General features: G+C 46.0%; 1 protein-coding gene and 3 non-coding genes across 4 annotated transcripts in view; all 4 read left to right on the top strand.

Annotated features, from left to right (window-relative positions):
* Positions 1-24,576, top strand: part of LOC132807201 (zinc finger protein 229-like) — a 427,695-nt gene that overhangs the window by 97,609 nt on the left and 305,510 nt on the right. The gene's annotated exons all lie outside the window — the stretch shown is intronic.
* On the top strand, positions 1,921-1,992 carry trnaw-cca (transfer RNA tryptophan (anticodon CCA)). The gene has a single exon. It is a non-coding gene; the product is annotated as a tRNA-Trp (tRNA).
* trnaw-cca (transfer RNA tryptophan (anticodon CCA)) lies at positions 5,754-5,825 on the top strand. Its single transcript has one exon. It is a non-coding gene; the product is annotated as a tRNA-Trp (tRNA).
* On the top strand, positions 13,941-14,012 carry trnae-cuc (transfer RNA glutamic acid (anticodon CUC)). The gene has a single exon. It is a non-coding gene; the product is annotated as a tRNA-Glu (tRNA).

Here is a 24,576-nt window from a genome sequence, read left to right as displayed (position 1 = left end):
CTCGAGAGACTTTCATCACAATTTTCTGTGAACAGTTCTACATTAGCTTTGCTGAATGAATCCCAAATTTCTTGAAGTGGCTCCTTATTTTCGGCCCTGATTATTCATCTCCGTACGCACGGAAATGGATCCTTCCCACCCGCTCTGTCCCTCATCAATGTGTGTAGTTCAATTCGATCTCCCATCAGCCTCCTCTGTCCTGATCAAATCCAGGGGAACAGGATACGTTGGGACTATGGCGCGGACAGGACAAGTCCAGTACTACCTTTCCTGTTCGAGCAATTCCATGAGAAATTTTAGACCACAACTTTGGACGTGTAGTTGTGGCTGAACACTTAAAGAGCTGGAGTAGAGATCCTTTGGGGTTCCCCCATCCCCGCCTCCCCCCGCCCATGGTGGTAACCTGCTGACTATGCTTTCTTCGCTGGCGATTTTAAATGACTTCCTGTTGGTTGCATTATCGCTCAAACTTCACAAAACCCGTCTCCATAAAGTCCCGTTTTCTCATGTCTGGGAATTGATTTCCATGCAGGAAACTCGAGTTCTGAACAAACAACGTACCAGACTCAAAACGTCAGCTCTGTTTACCTTTCCACGGATGCTGCTCGACCTGTTGGCTTTCTGCAGTATTCTCTGTGTGTATTAGGCACAAGTGCTGCTTTTCATTCAAGAACTTCAATTCCTGTCCTCTGGTAACTGACTCTGGTCAGTGGCTATTGGTTCTTCTGATCATTAATCTGCCCATTCCCACCGCTTCTTCTCCCATCATTACCAACAGCCCCAGGAAATGTCCAGTTAACTTTCTTTGCTCCAAAGCGAACATTCCCAACCTTGGGAATGTCTCCCCACAATAGAAATTTCTCATCCCTGGAAAAGAAGCCCGGCGTACACTTGGAAGAGATTTTGGCAACATATTGTCAGTTTCCCCACGCAGGATTTTTTGCAGAAAAGCACCACAATGCAATCTGATTAATCAGGACCTGGATGTTTTTGGTGTTTGAATGTAAGTGTTGTACTCCAGAACTTTGTTGTTCACAGTTTATAATACTTTTCTTCCCAGTCCCCTGTATCACTTGTCGAAAATGCTTGTAATACTTTCCTGGCTGTTAACCGCAAGGTTGGTGGTTCGAACCCATCCAGGAGCGCTTTATTTGCTGCTCTTCCTCCGCTTTGACAATGTGTGCTTTCAATGGGGTCAGGAAAATGTTCCCCGAACATCTACGTTCTGCCTGCAAAAAAGGCCCTGAGCTTCCAGTTGCCTGCCAATTCCACACCCCACCCTGTTCCCTGACCAACATCTCTGTCTCAGGTTTGCTGTATTGTCCCAGCGAAGCTCAGCACCAGCAGAACGAAGAGCACCGAATATTCTACTTGGGGACCATACATCCCTCCGGTCCCAATATCGAATTCAGTAATTCAAGGGCCTGAAATCCATAGTATCCTCGTCTCTACCACACACACCAAGCCTTGTTGTCACATAGTCTGTCATTACACACTACCTATTCTTAGCCACGAACAGTCTCTATTAACAATTATTCACCCTCCCACGCAGATCGTTATCAACTCCCTTTCCTGTCCAACAGTTCTTCCCTCGCTTTGGGCTCTGTCCTGATCTATCATTTACTGCATCCGCCTTCCTCCCACAATATCTCCTGCACATAAACCAACGTTTTCCCAATCACCATCAGTTCTATGGAAGGGTCACCGGCAACTACTGTTTGTTTTTTGTGTCTGATATACAGCATCCACAGTTCTTTCAGCTTTTTATTGAGGTAGGGTTGGAAATTATTTTGAGAAACAGAAGGAGAGGTGGAGAGACAGAACAGACTGAACTGTTGATCTCCATTGTTACTCATAACGTAAAATCATTGTAGTGCGATGACTTCCCTTAAGCATGAATAGAGGGCCCAGGCTCTCCGTGAGCTTGTGGCGCAATGGTAGCGCGTCTGACTCCAGATCAGAAGGTTGCGTGTTCAAATCACGTCAGGCTCATTGAAATCAGTTCCTTATATTAACAATCAAGGAAGGATTGCGTTCACTCCGGATATCTGTTAAGCCCAGTCTTCTTTCCGGGAACTTTCAATAATACGTGAAGCTTTGCTGTCAGTTTGATTTGTGAGCACTGTGTCAGGGAGGTGGTGTACCCAGTGTTTGGGTAAATGTTCAGCTCCCCCAGTTCATCGTTGGATTTAAACACAGCCGTCTATCTCTGGGCAGCCGCTTCTTTCAGTTGGTGACAGTGCGGTGTGAATAACATAATACCGATAAGTTTATTACATAATCCAGAGACACCTAGCTTTGTGTTTCAATCTATCAGGAGAGTGACAGCAGTTCAGATAGAAATGTTTCCCACCAACAACAAATTATTTCCTCTCACTGGACACAGTTAAAATTATCGAGGAGAAAGTGAGGTCTGCAGATGCTGGCGATCAGAGCTGAAAATGTGTTGCTGGAAAAACGCAGCAGCTCAGGCAGCATCCAAGGAACAGGAAATTCGACGTTTCGGGCATTAGCCTATCATCAGGAATTCGGGTCTACGGGCTATCCGTTCTTCTTAAATGCGCTGTACAGTTGTTTATTGATCTTCGCCGTTGCTGGGCGCTGCAGTGTGAAATAGCTCTTTGAAATAGCATCCTGATGCAGATTTGTTTGTATGTGTTGGGATGATTGCTTCTGCAGCTTAAGTACTTGGTTTGCGTGTGTCGTTTCCTGGAGACGCTGTTTTCAATTTACCATTGACTGTTCGCTCTACTGTGACATCTAGAACAACAACACTTTTTGTTGTTCTCCTCTTTTGTGCACCTTTTCTAGTTTCGCAACATCTTTCCAATAGGAAGCAGACCAAAATTACATGCAATATTCCAAACGTGGCCTGACCAATGTTCTGTACAGTGGCAACATGAGCTCCCAACATCTATCCTCGATGCTCTGACCAACAAAGGAAAGCACACCAAAAGCCTTCTTTACTATCCAATCTACCTGCGTTTCTACGTTTAAGGAACTATCAACCTGAACTCCCAGGTCTCTTTGTTCAGCAACACTTCCAAGGAACGTACCATTAAGTGTAAAAGTCCTGCTCTGATTTGTTTTTCCAAAATGCAGCACCTCATATTTATCTATATTAACCTCCAAAAGCCACTTCTCAGCCCATTGGCCCATGATCAAGGTCCCGTTGCAATCTGAGGTAACCTTCTTTGCTGTCCACTACACCTCCAATTTTGGTGTCATCTATAAACTTACTAACTATACCTCCTCTGTTTACATACAAATCATTATATAAATGACAAAAAGTAGGGGACCCAGCATCAATCCTTCTGACACACCATTGGTCACAGGCCTTCAGTCTGAAAAGCAACCCTCCATCACCACCCTCTGACTTCTGCCGTCGAGCCAGTTTTGTATCCAAATGGCTAGTTGTCCCTGCATTCCATGAATTCCTGAAGAAGGGCTCATGCCTGAAACATCGATTCTCCTGCTCCTTGGATCCTGCCTGACCTGCTGCGCTTTTCCAGCAACACATTTTCAGCTTCCATGAGATTAAACCTTGCTCACCAGTCTCCCATGAGGATCCTTGATGAACGCCTTCCTGAAGTCCATATAGATCACGTCTATTGCTCTGCCCTTATCAATCCACTTTGTTACTTCAAAAAACTCAATCATGTTAGTGAGACATGATTTCCCGAGCTTAAAGCCATGCTGACTATGCCTAGTCAATTCTTGCCTTTCCAAATACATGTAAATCCTATCTCTCAGGATTCTCTCCAACAACTTGCCCATCACGGATGTCAGGCTCACCGGTCTACAGTTCCCTGGCTTTTCCTTGCCACCTTTCTTAAATACTGGCACCACAGTAGCCACTCTCTAGCCTTCCGACACCTCACCTGTGACTATGGATGATACAAATATCTCAGTGAGAGGCCCAGCAATCACTTCCCTAGTTTCCCACAGAGTTCTAGGGTACTCCTGATCAGGTCCTTGGGATTTATCCACTTTTATGCATTTCATGATATCCAGCAATTTCTCATCTGTAATATGGACATGTTTTCAACATGTCAGCATCTACTTTCTCACATTCTATATCTTCCATGCCCTTCTCCACAGTAAACACTGATGCACAATATCCGTTCAGTATTCCACCCCCCCACCCCCCACCCCCCATCTACTGCAGCTCCACACAAAGGCCGCCTTGCTGATCTTTCAGGTGCCCTATTATCTCCCTTTTATCCTTTTGTCCTTAATGTATTTATAAAAACCCTTTGGATTATCCTTAACTCTATTTGCCAAAGCGATCTCATGCCCCCTTTTTGCCCTCATGATTTCCCTCTCAAGTATGCTTGTACTGCCTTCATACGCTCAGGATTCACTCGATCTCTCTGTCTATACCTGACATATGCTTCCTTGTTTTTCTTAACCAAAATCTCATTTTTTCTAGTCATCCAGCATTCCCTACATTTTCCAGCCTTTCCTTTCACCCTAACTGAAATATACTTGTCTGGACTCTTGTTATCTCATATCTGAAGGCTTCCCATTTTCCAGCAACCTGCGAACATCTGCTCCCAATCAGTTTTTATAAGATCTTGCTTAATACCTGAATCTTCCTCCAATTTAGAACTTCAACGTTTAGATCTGATATATTATTTTCAATCACGATTCTAATGTTAATAGAATTGGGGTTGATGGCCCTTAGGTTTTGCACCCTCTCCAGTAGGTACATCCACATTGTGAATTAGAAAATTTCCTTGTACACACTTAACATATTCCTCTTTTTGGTGGATAGGTAAATGGGCAGGAGTTATGCCTTGGGTCCACACTTCATTCATTCCCATCAACCCTACCCCCATTCTTACCCCAATAGTCCAACGCCACTTTCCTCTGCAACTGCCGAATGTGTGACGCCAGCCCATTTACCTGTTCCCTCCTCACTAGCCAAGCGCCCAAACTTACCTTCCAGGTGAAGTGGTACTTTACCTGCACTTCCCACAACCAGTCTACTGCATTTGCTGCTCACAATGTGGTCTCATCTATATTGGGGAACCGAAGCATAAACTGGGTGACTGCTGCACAGAACATCTACGCTCTGCCCACAAAAAAGACCCTGAACTTCCAGTTGCCTGCCAATTCCACACCCCACCCTGTTCCCTGGCCAATATCTCTGTCTCAGGTTTGCTGTATTGTTCCAGTGAAGCTCAGCACCAGCAGAACGAAGAGCACCGGATATTCCACTTGGGGACCATACATCCCTCCGGTCCCAGTATCGAATTCAATAATTCTAGGGCCTGAACTCCATGGTATCCTCGTCCCTCCCACACACACCAAGCCTTGTTATCACATCGTCTGTCATTCCACACTACTTAGCCACGAACAGTCTCCATTAACAGTTATTCACCCTCCCACGCAGATCGTTATCAACTCCTTTTTCTGTCCAACAGTTCTTCCTTCGCTTTGGGCTCTGTCCTGATCTCCGCCTTCCTCCCACAATATCTCCTGCATATAAACCGACATTTTCCCAATCACCATCAGTTCTGTGGAAGGGTCACCGGCAACTCCTGTTTTTTTTTGTTTCTGATATACAGCATCCGCAATTCTTTCAGATTTTTATTGAGAGAGAGTTGGAAATTGTTTCGAGAGACAGAAAGAGAGGGGGGAGGAACAGAACAGACATGAACTGTTGATCTCCGTTGCTACTCAAAACGTAAAATCATTGAAGTGCGATCATTTCCTTTAATCATGAATAGAGACAGCGGGCCATTCGTGAGCTTGTGGCGCAACGGTAGCGCGTCTGACTCCAGATCAGAAAGTTGCGTGTTCAAATCACATCAGGCTCACTGAAGTCGACCATTTATGTTTCAAACCAAGGAAGGAGTATGTTTACTCCGTTTTTCTGTTGAGCCAAATCTTCTTTCCGGAAACTTTCGATCACAGTAAAGCTTTTCTGTCAGTTTGATTTGTGAACACTGAATCAGGGAGGTGGTGTGCCCAGTGTTTGGGTAAATGCTCAGCTCCCCCCAGTGTGAGACGTAAAACACAAACTGATCATCACGCGATTCAAACACACAGCCGTTTCGTTCAGTTGGTGACAGCGCGGTGTGAAAAACATACCGATATTTTTACAACATAATCTAGAGATTATCAGCTTTGTGTTTCAATCTATCAGGAGGTCCCAGCTCCTTCTGTCATAGCAGAGTGACAAACGAGTTCAGATAGAAATGTTTCCCACCAACAGCAAATCCTTTCCTCTCACTGGACACAGTTAAAATGATCTTTATTCAACAGAAGGAGCGGAAACTACAGTCTGACGGCTTCTCTCCACATTAACGGTGAGCCTGAATTTTATAAACGGTGTCAGTAAAATCCAATGGACGACACTGATTTGGTTCAATCGTTTTTATTTGCCAAGCGTAATTCACCGAGAGGATGCTGCTGTGTGAGACAGCGTGGGGAATTACTGCAGGGCCTCCTGCGCATGGAACACACCGCAACTGATGTGTTTCACCTTCACCAGTTTATTCCCATCTCGGAGAAGAGAGGTTTGATGATTCGGATCATAGCAGGCCGACAGAGAACAGGAGAAGAGCACTCAGACCTTCACAAGCTTGTCACCACAGCTGGGTCATCGTGGCCCGTGTCTCAGTATGGGACAGTAATCTGCATCTACTGACTGGAAGCACAGCAAATTGGAGTGCTGGTGGGACTATCACACAGGAGAAAACGGCTTCGACAGATCAACTGGAGTGGCTCCCAATGTGCAACTCCACTCACCTCAACTGAATAACTGTAAACAAATTACTCAGTGATTCAAAGGAATACTCGGTTTTGAATCTGCATTGTGTAATGTACCTTCGAGAATGATGTCAAAACACCTTCATTGCTGTGATGGAATATCCTGTTGGGCAGAATATACCCGTTGTCAAATTTCCTACGTTCTGTTGGTCTAACTCCGATTTCACTCAGAATCACAAAATGTGTGACAGCGCAGTCTGAGGCCATGCAGCCCACCTTAGCTCTGCTGGTTCAACACAATATGTAAATAAGTGTCTCATTCTGTCTCCTTCTCCCTGTAAATCTGCACATTGTTACATTGAACATGCCCACCGAATTCCCTTTTGTGTCCATTGAATCTGCCTCTTTGTCACTGTCAGACAGAGACTTACTGACCCCACTCCCTGTGCGAAAACGGTCTTCCTAATGTCACTTTTGCTTATTTTCCTGATGACTTTAAATCTCTGCCAAATTGTTCTCGATCTTTTCAGGCCTGGGAGCATTTTCACTGCATTATTTCCTCTGTCTAAAACCCTCATGATGTGGAAAACTTCAATCAGGCCAGCTTTCAGCCTTCTGTTCTCCAAAGACAACTGCCCCAACTTTCCAATCTACCTTCATTGCTGACATTCCTCGTACACGGTACCATTCACTTCAACCTGTTCAGTGCTGTCTGCAATCACTTCACTTCCCCGCTTCCTGAAGTATCACCCTCAGAATTGAGCGTAATACAGGTGGAGGATTCATTCAGACTCAGATTGCGCCGGCGAGAAATCTGCAAGACTTGTTCTCACTTTGAGCAAGTGTTTCCCTTCGCCGTGTTCACTGCAATGGTCCCTCTGTCCCATCCCTAATTCAGGCAGTCCGATCTGATTTAACAAAGCGGCTTTTTGAAAAAACTGATCCGGCATCTTTGCTCAGGTCAATTTAAGAAATGAGGGTTCGCCTGGGATTGGAACCCGGCACCTCCCACCCGTCTGTATAAGCTAGAAAACCCAAAACTGGCATCATACCCCGAGACCAATGAGACAAATGAGACCATGCGCGCGCCCAGCTCCTGAAGCAACTGGGAGTTGCTCAGTCCGAAATACATTGTACATTGCTCCCAGAATTACAAGCAGCAGAGAGTTTCAAGAACATCTGCTTCTCACTCTGCCTCCCTGCTCCCAGGACGCTGCTGTTTGTTCCGTCCCCAGGAACCGGGCTGTCTCCACTGGTGGATAATTGAACCATTTCGTTTCTACTTGCAATTCTCCCGCCGACAGAGGCTGTTAAGCCCATCGAGTCCACCGCGACTGTCTGCCACTTGTCTCTCTCTGAGGTGATTCACAATCAGTGATATCTGTCCTAATAGTAAGGGACTGTGTCTGAATGGTGATACAGTTTCTGACATGCTGATCGTCTTGTCATTCACGTCCGGCCCGGCGTGGCGAATTACTGCAGGGATTGGGCGAAACCGCAAGGCATGCGTTTCAACTTTATCAGCTCATTGGCATCTCAGAGAAGTGGTTTTGCGAATCAGTTCATAGGAAACTGATGAAGAACAGGAGAAGACCACTCAGACCTCCAAAAGCATGTTACTTGAACCGTGTGGGGTTCGCGAGTGTATCGGTATGATACAGGGCATTCAGACACTCAGGAAGTAGGTGCAAAGGCAAGATACAGAACAGAGCACAGCACCATTACAAAAGGAAACTGCTCAGAGAGACATCGAACAACAGCAGAGGATGGTTTCAACCCATCGATCTCTGCGTTATTGACCCAGCCCGCTCCCGTTTTCCCCAGGTCCCTTCAGCCTTTCGTCGGGCACGCGGCATGCACGTTCCAGACTGATGTCAATGACCTCCACTGCTGTCGTGTAATATGCTGGTGCGCAGACGTATGGAGGCTGTGTAAATAAAAACTTTTTTCTCACTTCCCACATTGTGTTGGTCGAACTGTGATTTCATTCTGAGTCACAGCATGTGTCACAGCGCAGACGGAGGCCATGCGGCCCACCTTCGCTCTGCTGGTTCGACACAGTAAGTAAACGTGTGTCTCTATTCGTATCATTCGCTTGCCTTCTCCGTGTATTTCTGCACATTGTTACTTTAAACATGACCAGCGAATTCCCTTATGCGTCTATTGAATCTGCCTCTTTGTCAATGTCAGGAGATTTGCTGACCCTAACCTCACCCTTCCTAATCTCTCTTGTAGTTCTTTTCCTCATGACTTTCAAACTCTGCCGATCCTTTCAGGTGTGGGAGCATTTTAACTGCTTTACTTGCTCTGTCTGGACCCCGCATGACTTGGAAAACTTCAAACACGCCAGATTTCAAACTTCTGTTCTCCGAGGAGAGCTGTCCCAATTTTTCAATCTGCCCTCATCGCTAACATTCCCTAAACACGGCACCACTGACGTCAGCGCAATATTCCATCATTTCACTTCCTTGCTTTCTGCTCAATTTGTACTCCAAGCAGCCCAACCTACTTTAGCAAGAGTGGGTTTTGAGAAAGTTAAGCGGGCACTCTTGCACAAACCAGGAAACGCAGGCTCATTGGAGATTCGAACCCTAAATCTCCTGCAAGCCTGCACAATAGAAGACCCAAACCGCGAATCATACCCAGAGACCAACGAGCAACACAGACACTGCGCAAGCACCCCCGCTGTTCCTCTTCAGCCAGCTGAGTCTTGCTCAGTGTGAAATACATTTGACATTGCTCTGAGAATTGCAAGCGGCAAAGAGTTTCCAGAACAGCTGCTTCTCACTCTGTCTCCCTGCTGCTGTTTGTCCCGGGTCCTCTCTACTGGCAGAAATTTAAAACATTTTGTTTCTAAACTTTTCTGTAACACCGGAGTGACCAGTGATAAGCATTGCCCTCCTCAACACAGGATACAGAGAACAACAGAAGACCAGTCAGACCTCCACGAGGCTGTCATCTCAACTGTGCACATTGGGCCAGTATATCAATGTGAAATATTTATGTCGAAGTTTTTTGTGAAAGAGATGAGAAGGCGAGGTGCAGAACAGTGCGCCGTTAGACGGGAAAGCTGCTAAAGACGACATTGAGTGAATAGGAGAGATGGTTTCCCTTCTGGGTGATGCTCCCATCACACACCCGCAGACATATCGCCGTTGTACAAATATAAACTCTGTCTAAATTCCCACATTCTGTTTTTCCGAACTGTGATTTCGCTCAAAAGCACAAAATTTCAACACTCGCAATGTTCAAACTTTAACAAAGTGCTCATAGATATATTTAGCGAACACCTGGAAGGAATTCTGCCAAACGTACCTTGGGAATTTCGGTTTGAGTGCTCTTGAACTTTAAGTAAAAGGAAGGGAAATTTGCCTCGAGGCTGTGTAATGTGGAGATGTGTTCCCCATGTAAACTGATAGTGATTGACCATCCCAGTGCTTCCCGATGCAGGGCTGCCCTGACCCACAGGGAGGTTTCTTTAATAAACTGTCCCGGGGACTTCCAGTCGCACCGTGACGTCATAGGGCGAGCCCCCGGTGATGGCCTGCAGCTGCTGTGACGCAATAATGGTGCTGGCCCCGGAACATGAACACGAATTAGTTCTTGAGTCACGTGGTACTGAATCATTCTATGGCGTGTTCTTTCAACTTCACGGATTTATATATGAGAGGAGGTAAATGGGCAGGGCTTACACTTCGGGTCCACTCTTCCCTCACTCTCAATACCCCACACCCACCTCCCATTGTCCCAAGGCACTTTCCCCTGCCACCGCCGAATGTGTAACACCCGCCCATTTACCTGCTCCATCCTGAATATCCAAGGGATCGAACATACCTTCCAGGTGAAGCAGCACTTTACCTGTACATTTGTCACAAACTAGTCTACTGCATTCGTTGCTCACAGTGTGGTTTCCCCAAAGTAGCATGAAGCATAAACTGGGTGACTGCTTCGCAGAATATCTCGGTTCTGCCGAAAAAAGGCCCTGAGCTTCTGGTTGCCTGTCACTTTAACACTCCACCCTGTTACCTGGCCTACTTCTCTGTCTCAGGCATGCAGCAGTATTCCAGCAAAGTTCAGCCCCTGATTGAAGACCAACGCCTCATTTTCCACTTGGAGATCCTGTAGCCATCAAGTCTTCAACATCGAGTTCAATATTGTTCGGACCCGAACTCCCCCATGCCCTTGACCCCGACCACACCCACACGAGGCCTCATTTTTACATCTTCTGCTGTTACACGTGACTTATCGTTAGCCAGCAACAGTCTCCATTAACAGTTAGTCACCCTCTGACACAGATCGTCATTCACTCCTTTGGCCCTCCAATGTTCTCCCTCTGAACTGGTGGCAAAGAGAGCAATGTGGACTGGTATCCCTGAACCAGCTGTTTGTCCCATCTCCAGGAATCGGGTTCTCTGCATTGGCGGATTATTAAACCATTTTGCTGTTGCGTTGATGTGAGGAGACTGTGTAAATATAAACTTTTCTAAATTCCCACCTTCCATTGGCCGAACTGTGAGTTCACTCTGAATCACAACACGTGTCACAGCGCATTTGGAGGCCCACCTTAGCTCTGCTGGTTCTACACAGCAAGTAAATAAGAGTCTCTATTCGTATCATTCTCTTACCTTCTCCCTGTAAGTCTCCACATTGTTACTTTGAACATGACCACAGAATTCCCTTTTGTGTACGTGAATCTGCCTCTTTGTCACAGTCAGACAGAGATTTACGTATCCGAAACCCTCCTTGTGCCAAAATGTTCTTCCTAATGTCACTTTTACTTTTTTCCCAAATGCCTTGAAATCTCTGCCGATTTTTTGGGAAATTGAAATGATTCTCATTCCTGCACATGAGGCTGAAATGATTTAATTTCTAACGTAAAGGACTGCGGATGCTGAGAATCCGAGACAGAAAGATGAACTGCTGGAGAAACTCAGCAGGTTTGGCAGTACCTGTGGGAGAAAACAGAGTTCTGAAATATTGTCTCTGATTCTCTTTCCACCGATGTTGCCTGATCTGCTGATTGCTCCTGCAATTTCTGTTTTTGCTTTTAACTGAAAGTTCATTTCATCTTTCGGTGTGAAACAACCAGACTCTCCATTTGCCGATATTTAACCCTTTCGTAACCTGTGAAGTGATTGGATTCAAACAAACCCAGCAATAATTCACTCTTTCTCAGCTCCACAGGCAGAGAGACCTGGGAAATGAAGCTGTCAGTGTGGGTCTTTATTCGTGGGCAGAGTGGTGAATGCGACGGACGTGAAATCTATTGCGGTTTCCCCAGGCAGGTGTGACCCCTGCCGACTACAAAATTGGAAATGTCGTCAAAATGAAAGGGAGACTGTTCCCCGGTTTTTTCTTTAAGATTCAAATCAGTGGAGGGCGAAAGATATTTCACTCACATTGGGACTGGTGGGAATCTGCAACCCACTGCCTGTTCGGGTGGAACAAGCAGATACCCGCAGAGCTTCTTTTGAGGCTATGAGCCAAGTGTTTGGAAATGAGACTAGAACAGTGGGGCTGGAAATCGTGATCGAAATGAAGCAACACCTGAGGACAAGGGTGTTTCCTTTGCCAGTGAAAGATACTGCTTCACAAAGTTGGGACTGTGGAAGGGAAGCAGTGACGCTGATTATCTTTGGTTGTGACTGTTCCCATTGCTGCGCATGTCCGTGTTAACGTCAGAACTCTGTAGCATGGTGGCGTTAGATACACACAGGGCCAGGGCGCAATGGATGACGCATCTGACTCCACCTACCTGTTTGAAATGCAGCTCACAGCTTCTTCACACACCCCAATTAATCTTTCTCATTGTCCTGAAGCCGGCAAACGGTTTGAATTCCCGATCTGCGGGAACGAGACACTTTTCACTGTCTCACGTCAGTCAGTGTCCCTGAGAACATCAGAGTCACGTCACAGCGCTGTCAGAGGAGGGGAAGCTGAAATAGCCCCACACACTGCTCACGGGCACATTTCACTTTCTTCAACTCACTGCCCCAACCCACTGATCCTGGGAATGGAAAGGGAACAAACACCAAAACCCAGTCTCATATTTGTGAATCTTCCGAAAATAAGAAAACTGTTCATCCCTTCGGATCTTCCATCCTGGGCTAACAAAGGGTGATTGTAAATGGTTGACCATTCAGTGTCGATTCTTTTTGGCTGAAAATATCTTCCTTATCTCATTCCAGCATTTCTTGCCACAGATAACTGTGCGGCAGAGTTCATGTGTATATTTCCTTGAATGGTATTTTGTAACTAACATTCGTTTGCTAGTTGTTTGTATTGGGTATTTCAGGTTCATTAGCCGCTGTTCAAGTGTGTTGGTAGGTTTGTGGGCTACCATGATGCTGAGAGGTTTGAGTTGTCTGGACACCATTTAACAGATGTATTTAATGTAAGGTAATGTGGCTAGGTTTTCTGCACAAGTTGTGTCTGCTTGTGTCAATGTGTTGATGAGAAATCGGCACACTGGGTTTATTGGGTCGGCAAAGGTGAGGACTGGAGATGCTGGAAGCCAGAGTTTAGATCAGAATGGTGCTGGAAAAGCACAACGGGTCAAGCAGCACCCGAGGAGCAGGAACATCGAAGTTTCGGGCAAAAGCTCTTTATCAGGAATAGACGCAGGACGTCTCCAGGGTGGAGAGATAAATTTGGGTGGGGGTGTGTGCTGGGGCGAAGGTAGCAAAGAGTAAAATAGGTGAATGGTGGTGGGGATAGAGGAGACAGGTCAGAGAGGAGGGTTTAGCGGATAGTTGGGAAGGGAGATTGGCAAGGAGGACAGGTCATGAGGTCAGTGCTGAGCAGGAAGGTTGGAACTGAGGTAAGGTGGGGGGAGGGGAAAGGAGGAAACTGGTGAAATCTACATTGATGCCCTGGGGTGGAAGTGTTCTGAGGCGGAAGATGAGGTGTTCTTCTTCCAGGCCTCGGATGGGGAGGGAGCGGCGGTGAATGAGGCCCAGGACCTGCATGTCCTTGGCAGTGTGGGAGGGTGGATTGAAATGTTAGGCCACAGGGCGATGGGGTTGATTGGTGCGGGTGTCCCGGAGAAGTGACTTGACTCTCCAATCTCCCCAATGTTATAGAGATCGCATCGGGAGCAATGGTTACAAAAAAATTACATTGATGGATGTACCGGTGAAAGTCTTCTTACTCCCGCAGCCCGGGTTCGATTCCAAGGCAGCGAGGCAATTTTCAGCAGAGCTACAAAACAGGTCTATGTCTCCCTGGTGGTCTAGTGGTTAGGATTCGGCGCACTCACCACCGCGGCCCGGGTTCGATTCCCGGTCAGGGATGCAATTTTCCCCGGGTCTGCAGGCTATCCATTCTTCTTAAATGCGCTGTATCGTTGTTTCTTGATCTTCGTCATTCCTGCGTGCTGCAATGTGAAGTAGCTCGTTGAAATAGCATCCTGATGCAGATTTGTTTGTTCGTGTTGGGATGATTGCGTCTGCAGCTGAAGTACTTGGTTCGCGTGTGTTGTTTCCTGTAGACGCTGTTTTGAATTTACCATTGACTGTTCGCTCTACTGTGACATCTAGAACAACAACACTTTTTGTTGTTCTCCTCTTTTGTGAATTTTATGCCAGTAAGGAGATTGTTGATGGTGTTGTCGGTTTCCTCTAAGTTGTTTCACGTTGTGGTGACAAAAGTGTCATCACTGTAGCCGACCCAAAGTTTGGGTTGGATCTTTGGAAGGGCTGTTTGTTCGAAACTCTGCATTATTGCTTCTGTTAGGAATCCTGATATTGGTGGTTTCATGGGTGCTCTGTTGATTTGTTTGTTACTCTTGTTACTGAATAGGAAGTGGGAGGTAAGGCACAGCTCCACGAACTTGACAGTGTTATCTTTGCTGATGAAGTTGGTGCGGTTTGGTGTTTGTGTCTTTGGTTCTTCAAGTAGTGTCTTCAGTTTTCTTTGGTCACGTTGATGTTAATGGATGTGAACAGGGCTGTATGCCAAAGGACAGTATTATTCCATCCTCTTCTATCTTGTTGTCTTTGGTGTTCAAGAATTCTTGGATGGAGTAACTGGAGTGGCGTGAGTCTTCGACTTGGTGTTTTAGTCTTCAGTGGAGGTTTTTGACTAGTCTGTATACTGGTGTTCCAAGTGGTGAGACTGTGGTTTGAGGGGGACTCCTGGTTTGAAGAGGAGGAGAACAGCAACAAAGTGCCATTCCCAGATGTCACAGTAGAGCGAACAGTCAATGGGGAACTTCAAACTAGCGTCGACAGAAAAACAACACACGCAAACCAAATACTTAACCGCAGAAGCAATCATCCCAACACCCACAAACGAGTGAACAATCCTCATACTACCGGCGGAGCAGGTAAGGGCTGTTTGGCGGTGTCTGTTTGTAGACGCGGTTACGTTTGTTTCACGGTTTAAATTTAAATATCTTTTTCGAAAAAAGCGCGGAGCGGACCCGGAAACTGGTGTAGCGCAAACTTACCTGGGTAGTTTTTTTTCCCCAATATAGGCGCACTTCCCACAACCCAGTCTACTGCATTTGCTGCTCACAATATGGGCTCATTTACATTGGGGAAACCGAGGCATTAACTGGGTGACTGCTGCACAGAACATCTATGTCCTGCCCGCAAAAAAAGACCCTGAGCTTCCAGTTGCCTGCCAATTCCACACCCCACCCTGTTCCCTGACCAACATCTCTGTCTCAGGTTTGCTGTATTGTCCCAGCGAAGCCCAGCACCAGCAGAACGAAGCGCACCGGATATTACACTTGTGGACCATACATCCCTCCGGTCCCAATATCGAATTCAATAATTCTAGGGTTTGAAATCCATAGTATCCTCGTCCCTACCACACACACCAAGCCTTGTTATCACATAGTCTGTCATTACACACTACCTATGACTGCCACGAACAGTCTCCATTCACCCTCCCACACAGAACGTTATCAACTCCCTTTTCTGTCCAACAGTTCTTCCCTCGCTTTGGGCTCTGTCCTGATCTATCATTTACTGCATCCGCCTTCCTCCCACAATATCTCCTGCATATAAACCAACGTTTTCCCAATCACCATCAGTTCTATGGAAGGGTCACCAGCAACTACTGTTTGTGTTTTGTTTCTGATATACAGCGTCCACAGTTCTTTCAGCTTTTTATTGAGGTAGAGTTGGAAATTGTTTCGAGAAACAGAAGGAGAGGGGGAGAGACAGAACAGACATGAACTGTTGATCTCAGTTGTTCCGCAGACGTAAAATCATTGTAGTGCGATCACTTCCCTTAAGCATGAATAGAGGTCCCAATCTCCCCGTGAGCTTGTGGCGCAACGGTTGCGCGTCTGACTCCAGGTCAGAAGGTCGTGTGTTCAAATCACGTCAGGCTCTTTGAAGTCAATTTTGGATACTTGTGGGGAAGACGACTTAGCAGAGGTAAGCAATGGGTTTCAGGCCTATGGCACGGAGCCTGCTCCTGTTGCTCAGAAGTGAAGGTTGGAAAAGAGCAGAGCAATAGTTATGGGGCACCGATAGGCGGTTTTGTGGGGGCGAGAGAGACTCACGATTGGTATGTTGCCTCCCAGGTGCAAGGGTAAGTGACGTCTCTAATCGTGTTTTCCGGGTTCTGAAGGGGGAGAGGGAGCAGACCGAAGTCGTGGTCCACATTGGCATCAACGACATAGGTAGGAAAAAGGATGAGGATGTCAGGCAGGCTTTCAGGGAGCGAGGTTGGAAGCTCAGAGTTAGAACAAACAGAGTTGTTGTCTCTGGTTTGTTACCCGTGCCACGTGATAGCGAGTCGAGGAATAGTCAGAGAGAACAGTTAAATGCGTGGCTACAGGGATGGTGCAGGAGGGAGGGATTCCGGTATCTGGATAACTGGGGTTCTTTCTGGGGAAGGTGGGACCTGTGTTGTGCTTCTGTTCGCCAAGCTGGAAATTTGTGTTGCAAACGTATCGTCCCCTGTCTAGGTGACATCCTCAGTGCTTGGGAGCCTCCTGTGAAGCGCTTCTGTGATGTTTCCTCCAGCATTTATAATGGCTTTTCTCTGCCACTTCCGGTTGTCAGTTCCAGCTGTCCGCTGCAGTGGCCAGTATATTGGGCCCAGCTCCATGTGTTTGTTGATAGAATCTGTGGATGAGAGCCATGCCTCTAGGAATTCCCTGGCTGTTCTCTGTTTGGCTTGCCCTATAATAGTAGTGTTGTCCCAGTCGAATTCATGTTGCTTGTCATCGGCATGTGTGGCTACTAAGGATAGCTGGTCGTGTCGTTTCATGTCTAGTTGGTGTTCATGGATGCAGATCGTTAGCTGTCTTCCTGCTTGTCCTATGTAGTGTTTTGTGCAGTCCTTGCATGGGATTTTGTAAACTACATTGGTTTTGCTCATGCTGAGTATCGGGTCCTTCCTTCTGATGAGTTTTTGTCTGACAGTGACTGTTGGTTTGTGTGCTGTTATGAGTCCTAGTGGTCGCAGTAGTCTGGCTGTCAGTTCTGAAATGCTCCTTATGTATGGTAGTATGGCTAGTCCTTCGGGTTGCGGCATGTCCTCGTTCCGTTTTCTTTCTCTTAGGCATCAGTTGATGAAATTGCGTGGGTATCCGTTTTTGGCGAATACATTGTATAGGTGTTCTTCTTGCTCTTTTTGCAGTTCTGGTGTGCTGCAGTGTGTTGTGGCCCTTTTGATTAGTGTCTTGATGCAACTTCGTTTGTGTGTGTTGGGGTGGTTGCTTTCGTAGTTCAGGACTTGGTCTGTGTGTGTGGCTTTCCTGTATACCTTTGTGGTGAATTCTCCGTTCGGTGTTCTCTGTACCATCACGTCTAGGAATGGGAGTTGGTTATCCTTTTCTTCCTCTCTCGTGAATCGGATTCCTGTGAGTGTGGCGTTGATGATCCGGTGTGTGTTCTCTATTTCTATGTTCTTAATGATTACAAAGGTGTCATCCACATATCTGACCCAGAGTTTGGGTTGAATTTGTGGTAAGACTGTTTGTTCTAACCTTTGCATTACTGCTTCTGCTATGAGTCCAGAGATCGGTGGGCCCATGGGTGTTCCGTTGATTTGTTCATATATCTGGTTGTTGAATGTGAAGTGTGTTGTGAGGCACAGGTCCAGTAGTTTAAGTATGCCGTCTTTGTTGATAGGTTCAACGTCCTGTTGTCTGTTCTGTATGTCCAGCAGGTTGGCTATTGTTTCTCTGGCTAGAGTTTTGTCAATAGAGGTGAACAGTGCTGTTACATCGAATGAGACCATGGTATCTTCTTTGTCTATGTGAATATTTCTGATGATGTCCAAGAATTCCTGGATTGATTGTATAGAGTGTCTGGATCCGCTGATCAGGTGTTTCAGTTTCTGCTGTAGCTCTTCAGCCAGTTTGGTAGGTGTTGGTATCTGCAAGTAGTTGTTGCGCTTTTTGGATGTACTCTGCTTTGTCCAGGATGACCGTCATTCTGCCTTTGTCTGTTGGTCGGATGATTATGTTCTTATCGTTTCTTAGTGATTTTAGTGCTTCTCCCTCCTTGGTGTTGAGGTTATGTGTTTGTCTTTTCCTTGTTATCAGAGGTGCGATATTTTGTCTCACTGTTTGTTGTGTCTCTTTTGTCAGTCCATTGTTCCTGAGTGTGCATTCTAGTGCTGCTAGGAAGTCTGCTGTCTTGGCGTCCCTGTGGTTGTAGTTAAGTCCCTTGGCCAGTATTATTCATTCCGTGTCTGTGAGCTGTCTGTGGGAGAGGTTTTTAACCCAGGTGTGTGTTGTGATGTCCTCTTCGTTGTGTGTTAGTTTGGCCATTTTTTCTTTTAGTGCCTTTTTTGCGGTGTTTGGTCCTGTTCTGTCCTATGGTGACGGCCTGTTCTATGGTCCGGGTTCATTCCTGATTGGTGGATTTTGAAATTAACGATTTTTGCACGGAATTTCTTGTATGTATTTTTGAAGTCTGGTGTGAGCGTCTGTAATCATTACCTGATCATCCTGAGTCCGTTCTGTCTGGCTGTGTCCCTGGCTTGTGGATTGTTGACTGGTGGGACCTCTATAAACAGGATGGTCTACACCTTAACCTGAGGGGCACCAGTATCCTTGGGGGGAGGTTTGCTAGTGCTGTCTGGTGGGGTTTAAACTAACTCTGCAGGGGCATGTGAACCTAGACGGTCGCTTTAAGGTGTAGGACCTTGAGTGTAGGGAGGTTAGGAACATGGCATCAATCTCGAAGGAGGGTGCCTGTAAACAGGAAGGTGACTTGAAGTGTGTATACTTAATGCAAGAAGTATACGAAATAAAGTAGGTGAACTTGCAGAGTGGGTTGGTACCTGGGAATTCGATGTTGTGGCTATGATGGAGACATGGGACAGAATTGGCTGTTGCAGATTCCAGTGTTTAAATGCTTTAGTAGGGTCAGAGGTGGGGGTAAAAGAGGAGGAGGTGTGGCATTGTTTGTCAAGGATAGTATTACAGCGGTGAAAGGACGATGGATGAAGACTCGCTATCTGAGGTAGTTTGGGCTGAGGTTAGAAATAGGAAAGGTGAGGTCACCCTGTTAGGAGTTTTCTACAGGCCTCCTAATAGTCCAAGAGACATAGAAGAAAGGATTGCGAAATGATTCAGGAGAAGAGGAAAGTAATAGGGTGGTTGTTTTGGGGGTCTTTAACTTTCCAGATATTGACTGGGAAAGCTATAGCTTGAGTACATTAGATGGGTCGGTGTTTGTCCAATGTGTGCAGGAGGGTTTCCTGACACAATATGTTGACAGGCCAACAAGAGGTGAGGTCATACTGGATTTGTTTCTGGGTAACGAATCAGGCCAGGTGTTAGAATTGGAGGTAGGTGAGCACTTTAGGAACAGTGACCACAATTCGGTGACTTCTACTCTGGTGATGAAGAGGGATAAGTGTGCACTGCAGGGCAAGAGTTATAGCTGGGGACAGGGAAATTATGATGCGGTGAGGCATGACTTAGGATGCATGGCTTGGAAAAGTAGGCTTCAAGGGAAGGGCACAATCGATATGTGGAGCTTGTTCAAGGAGGGACTATTGAGTGTCCTTGATAAGTATGTACCTGTCAGACAGGGAGGAAAGGGTCTTGTGAGGGAGCCGTGGTTTTATAATGAATTGGAATCGCTTGTTAAAGCGACGAGGGTGGCCGATGTAAAGATGAGGCGTGAAGGTTCAAATGGGGTCATTGAAGGTTATAAGGTAGCCAGGAAGGAACTTAAGAGAGAGCTAAGAGCAGCAAGGAGGGAACATGAAAAGTCCTTGGTTGGTAGGATTAGGGAAAACCCAAAGGCTTTCTATAGGTATGTCAGGAATAAAAGAATGACTAGGGTAGGAATAGGTCCAGTCAAGGATAGTAGTGGGAAGTTGCGCTTGGAGGCTGAAGAGATTGGGGAGACACTGAATGAATACTTTTAGTCAGTATTCACTCAGGAACAGGACATTGTTGCCAATGTGAATATTGAGTCACAATTAATTAGAATGGACGGCTTTGAAGTATGTAGGGAAGAGGTATTGGAAATTCTGGAAAGGGTGAAAATAGATAAGTCTCCTGGGCCTGATGGCATTTATCCTAGGATTCTCTGGGAAGCAAGTGAGATTGCAGAGCCATTGGCCTTGATTTTTATGTCCTCGTTGTCTACAGGAATAGTGCCAGAAGACTGGAGGATAGTAAATGTGGTTCCCTTGTTCAAGAAGGGTAGTAGAGACAACCCTGGTCTTCCACTTGATATCCTTCAGAAAAATTAACAAAGTGAGTGTACTGTTAAATGAACATAGCATAGCCACCAAATTCCTGTAAACTGCCAGATGCCTTCTGATCACACGTTATCCAGGACACCAAAACTGAAAACTGTCATGCAGCCAGTCAGCCAGCCTTAAGAAGCACCTAAGTGAAGCTTTCCTCCATACACAATGACCTAGAACAAGATGCTGTCAAAGATGCTGCAAATGGAGCTGAATCAAGGACATGAAAATGAAACATCAAAGCCGCTTGAGAAAAGAAAGCCATTTAAGTTGCTGAATGACTTCCTTCTATTCTATTAAATGAAAAAGATGACAAGAAATATAGAATGTTATTAGAAGGTGAAACATATAAGCCATTAAACTTTTACAACAGTGAATAATCTTAGATATACTCAAAATGAAGCAACACATATGTACTTTTTATAACAATGTGCTTAAATGCTGCTCAGTTCCATGAGAAACTACCCTTTTAATTGTGTACGTGAGGAAAGAAGCTATCCATTTCTAGGGTGCAAATTGTATTCAAATGAATGTGTCAAATTAAGGAAAAAAGTGAAAATACATTTAAGAGGGACAGAGAGCATCTGAGCACCTTTGCAGAGTCTTGTCCCTACCTGGATTCACTGCAGTTGCAATCAGTGAATAGTTTCCCCCCATCTCTCCCTCCCAAGATGAAGAATGGAAAAGGGGAGACATTGATTTGCTTCTCGGTGTTGTCTAGAGGAGGGAGTTTTACTCTGAAATTGAATGAAGATAGAGCTTCATTCTGGACTGCAACTTCCTTCCATGTCCAACATGTGAGTACGGCACTTTCTGAGGAGGGGAGGCTTGTCAGGATAGATGCCAATAAAATGCTTCCTTGTCAGAGAATCTAGAACTCGATGACACAGATTATAAATAAGGACTTTCCCATATCTGGCAGAATGAGGAATTTATTCTCTCTTCTTTATTGCAATGCTCCCACACAGAGGAGGAGAGACAGGCTCTTTGAATGTATTCAAGGCTAAATTGAACTGAATTTTGAGTGACAGGGAATGAAAGGTTATTGAGTACAGGTAGCAAATGAAGTTAACACTACAGCAGGGCATGCATGATCTTCTTAATTGGAAAGTAAGCCTGATGAATGGCAGTGGCAAGAGATTTAACACGTTCCATGTGTGAGTGGTCCTTCAAACAGTTGTCCAAGCTGGACAGAGACATGGATTCCCACATCATAGAGAAACCATGGAAATGTGAGGACTGTGGGAAGGAATTCAAAATTCCATATTTGCTTGAACGTCATTGTCATGGTCACACCGGGGAGCAGCCTTTCGCCTGCTCCATGTGCAGTAAGGGCTTCATTCATTTATCCACCCTGGTGATCCACTGGTAGAGTTTCACGAGGAAAACACCTTTCATCTGCTTCGTGTGTGGGAAGGAGTTCATTTATTTATCATCCTGGTGACCCACCAGTCAGCTCACACTGGAGAGAGGCCGTTCGCCTGCTCTAAGTGCGTGAACGGATTCACACAGTCATCTGCCTTGCTGATCCACCAATAGGTCCATACCAGGGAAGAGACCACCCTCCTGCTCTGTCTGCATGAAGGTATTCATTAATTTGTCTGCCCTGCTTCTGCACCTTCAGGTTCACACCAGGGAGAGACTGTTCTCCTGCTCCATGTGCAGGAAGGGGTTCATTCATTTATTCACCCTGGTGACCACCAGCAGGTTCACACCAGGGAGAAGTCATTCACTTGGTCCGAGTGTGGGAAGGGATCCACTAACCCCTCTGACCTGCAGACAAACCGGCACATTCACACCAGGGAGAGGCTGTTCACCTGCTCCGTCTGTGGGAAAGGGTATAGCCATTCATCCATCCTGCTGGCGCACAGGCGCATCCACACTGAGGATAGACCGTTCTCCTGGTCTGTGTACGGTAAGGGATTCACAGATTATTCCAGTTGCAGAGACACCAGCGGGTTCACACTGGGAAAAGGCCTTTCACCTGCTGTGTGCGCGGAAAGGATTTAGTCAGTCATCCCATCCGCTCAGACACCAATCCAGTCACACCAAGTAGAGCACGTTTGGATTCTTTGTGGGTGTGATTTGTATTCGTATTCAAGACGAAGGGGAGTATTGCTGAAGCAGGACTGACTGCAGGTAGAGTAGGTGGCGGTGCATGGCTGATAGCATGGAGCAGAGGATCTGGAAAGAGAATTGTTGCTGAAGGTTTTGAATTTGTAGGGGGTATTCTGATCAGGTTCAAACTGTGTTGGGCTGAATGTGGTCCAGAGTCCATGTGAGATCAGATGGTTCCATAGGCAGTTCTGAGGAATAGCTGATTTTGATGAAGGGCTTCTGCCTGAACATCGATCCTGATGAAGGGCATATGCCCAAAACATCCATTCTCCTGCTCCTGGGATGCTGCCTGACCTGCTGTCCTTTTCCATCAACGCACTCTCGACTATTAATACTCAAGAGTGCTTACATTCACTGGTCAGTTGAGCACCTATTAAGACACACTTACTGTTTTGGAGCATACAGTGGAGTCGGGAGATGTACACTTGTCATGTTTGATTCTGTGAAGAAATCTATCCCATGGAAAGATTGGCTCCAGTTTGTCCCTTCCCCAGGAGGCTGTCAGGACGATAACATGGGAAACAGAGAATGCTTGTCAATTACTGAAGGTTGAACAAATTGGAAAAATGAGAGTTTCTGATAATGCCTTACAATCCTGGTGGCTTTTGGAGGTATTTTTGAAATTGTCATGGTCTGTGTGACCCACTGATGTACCCAGAGTCTGAGCCACACCACAAATGGCACGATGGAGAAGGGAATGCAGACATGGGTTATATCCCTACCATAGAGTCATAGAACCTGACCGCATGGAAACAAACCTTTCAGTCCAACTCATCCATGTTGACCAGTTATCCCAAACTGGTGAGGCCACTTCTGAAATATTGTGTTCAAATCTGGCCTTCTTGCTGTCAGGAGGATGTTAAAGTTGAAAGGGTTCAGAAAAGATGCACAAAGATGTTGCCAGGCTTGGAGGGTTTGAGCTCTCGGGAGAGTGATAGAGTCTTAGAATCATGGAGATGTACATACGGAAACAGACCATTCATTCCAAACTGACTAGACGTCCAAACCTAAACTAGTCCCATTTGCCAGTACTTGGCCTATATCCCTCGAACCCTTCCTATTCATATACCCATCCAGATGCCATTTTGAATGTTGTCATTGTCGCAGCCTCCACCACTTCCTTTAATAGCGCATTCCATACACGTGCCACCCTCTGCGTGAAAACGTTGCCCCTTAGGTCCCTTTTATATCTTTCATTTCTCACCGTAAACTTATGCCTGCTAGTTCTGGACTCCCCCACCCCAGGGAAAAAAACCTTGCCTATTTCTCCTATCCATGCCCCTCATGATTTTATAAACCTGTATAATGTCACCACTCACTCTCTGACACGCCAGAGAAAGTAGCCCTTTATTGGTCAGGGCATTGAGTATATGAATTGGGAGGTCTCTGTCCAATGGTCACTTACTGTTCCCTTCAATAATTCTATAACTGGAAGTCTATGACATAGCTAAAGAACAAAAATACAACAGATAATTGTATTTGAATCTCAGAGACTAGCATAATGAATATAAAGCCATTTATGGGTGGCACAGTAGTTAGCACTGTTGCCTCATACCACCAGAGACCCGGGTTCAATTCCCACCTCAGGTGACTTTATGTGTGGAGTTTGCACATTCTCCCTGTGTCCCTCCCTCCCACAACCCAAAAATGTGCAGGTTAGGTAATTGGCCATGTTAAATTGCCCGTGGTGTTAGGTGAAGGGGTAAATGTAAGGGAATGGGTCTGGGTGAGCGGCGCTTCGGCGGGTCAGTGTGGACTTGTTGGGCCGAAGGGCCTATTTCCACGCTGTAAGTAATCTAATAACACTAGATCGATCTCTGTCCCTTCTCTAGTTCCAGTCCTGATAAATGCCTTGCGGATCTGAGAGACAGAGATAAGTTGAAACCCCTTCCATTTGATTCACTTCCTCTTTTTCCAGCTGCTATGACTGAATAGTTTTACACCTCCCCCTCTCATTCCCAGTCTCCAAGCCAGCATGAGGAATGGAAAGGGAAGACATTGATTTGCTGGCAGATGTTGCCCAGAGGGAGGGAGTTTCCCTCTGAAAGTGGCCTCTTC

This window comes from Hemiscyllium ocellatum (genome assembly GCF_020745735.1).
Source record: "Hemiscyllium ocellatum isolate sHemOce1 chromosome 27 unlocalized genomic scaffold, sHemOce1.pat.X.cur. SUPER_27_unloc_10, whole genome shotgun sequence".
NCBI classification, from domain to species: Eukaryota; Metazoa; Chordata; class Chondrichthyes; order Orectolobiformes; family Hemiscylliidae; genus Hemiscyllium; species Hemiscyllium ocellatum.
The sequence above is the reverse complement of the archived record's forward strand: the minus strand, read 5'-3'. Positions and strand labels throughout refer to the sequence as shown.